Here is a 1,898-nt window from a genome sequence, read left to right as displayed (position 1 = left end):
AGAAAATAAGCATTCAAGAAGCCGAACGAACCCCAAACAGGATAGATTCCAAAAAAAGATCACAAAGAAATATCATAATCAAACTTTCTAAAACCAAAGACAAGGAAAGTATCCTGAGAGTAGTTTGGGAAATATGAAAAATTACCTACAATCTGGATATAGTGGTATTGGTGTGCTGTGGAGTCAGATCCAACTCATAGTGACACTGTATGGGTTTTCTGAGGCTGTAAGTCTTTACGGTAGAAGAAAGTTCATCTTTCTCCTGTGGAACAGCTGTAGTTTTAAACGGCTGATTTTGAAGTTAGCAACCTAACTCATAACCATTACGCTACCAGATATAGAAGTATTTAAAGTAAAATGAACCTACAAAACTGAAAATAGGGAACCAGAGACATCAATTTATAATGAAGTCAATAAGTAGCAAAAACAGGGAATAACTTAGATACAGAACTTCCAGATAGTGAATAAGTTAAGTAGATGTCAAGATAAAACAGACTGTTTTAAATGCACAAAGAAATGAATAAATACAGGGTAATTCACCAGTTGCTCCTTGGAAACTCTATACAGGGTCGCTATGGGTTGGAACTGACTCAATGGCACTTAACACAACAACAATCTCGAATAAATGTAATACAAACATCAAAATAAAAGAAGAAAATCAACAAGATTTCGTAAACATTAACTCAACAGAAATTAAAAGGAAAAGGAAACCCACAAACAAAATGAACTCAGGAGAGAAAATTATCTGGAACAAAGAAATCAACAGCACCACAAAAAAGCACATAGCAAAGTGACAGCAACCAATTCATATCTATTGATAATAACATTGTATGTAAATGGATTAAATGCACTAGTCAAGAGACAGAGAGTAGCAAAATGGATAGGAAAACAGGATCCTCCAATGTGCTGTCTACAAGAGACCCACTGAAAAAATGGAGACAGCCTAACACCCATCAACAGAAGAATGATTAAGCAAACTTTGTTACATACACAATGGAACATCTCGCAGCGCTGAAGAATCAACATCTCACAACATGATTGAACCTGACATTAGGTTGAGTGAAATTAGTCAACCACAAAAGGCCAAATATTGTATGAGACCATTCTTATAAAAAGTTAGAAAAAGGTTTTCTTGACAAATGAAACATTCTGTGATGGTTCTGGGAGGGGGATTATTCACGGACTAGAGTGTAGACCACCACTTTTCTGTCTGTTTGTCATACTGTAGTGGACTGCCTGTTTCTGTGATTCTGGAAGCTATGCCACAAGTATTTTAAATACCAGAAGAGTCAACCATGGTAGGCAGGTTTCAGGTGAGCTTCTGGATAAAGGAAGAAGGAGAAACAGATTACTTCCAAATATTTAGACACTGAAAACGTTATGAATATCAGTGGAACACTATCAGATAGCACCAGAATACTGACTATTGAAACATGATGAAGAGCATCAAAATCTTGTCAGATATAGTGTCAGAAGATGAGCCCCTCCAGCTGGAAGGCACTCAAAGTATAACTGGGGAAGAGCTACCTCCTCAAAGTAGAGTTCACCATAATGACACAAATGGAGTAAAGCCTTTGGGACCTTCACTTGCTAATAATGGGGCAGAACTCAAAATGAAGAGAAACAGCTGTAAGCATTTATTAATAACAGGAACATGGAATTACTAGTATGAATCTAGGAAAACTGGAAATTGACAAAAATTAAATGACATACATAAACATCAATATCCCAGGCATTAGCAAGCTGAAATGGACTGGCATTTTGCCATTTTGAATCTGACAGTCATGTGGTTTACCATACTGGGAATGATGAACTGAAGAGGAATGGTGTCATATTCATCATCAAAATGATCTCTCTTGAAGTACAGTGCTGTCTGTGATAGGAAAATATCCATGCGC

This window comes from Chrysochloris asiatica, unplaced genomic scaffold (assembly GCF_000296735.1).
Source record: "Chrysochloris asiatica unplaced genomic scaffold, ChrAsi1.0 scaffold00110, whole genome shotgun sequence".
NCBI classification, from domain to species: domain Eukaryota; kingdom Metazoa; phylum Chordata; class Mammalia; order Afrosoricida; family Chrysochloridae; genus Chrysochloris; species Chrysochloris asiatica.
Note: the sequence above shows the minus strand (reverse complement) of the source record.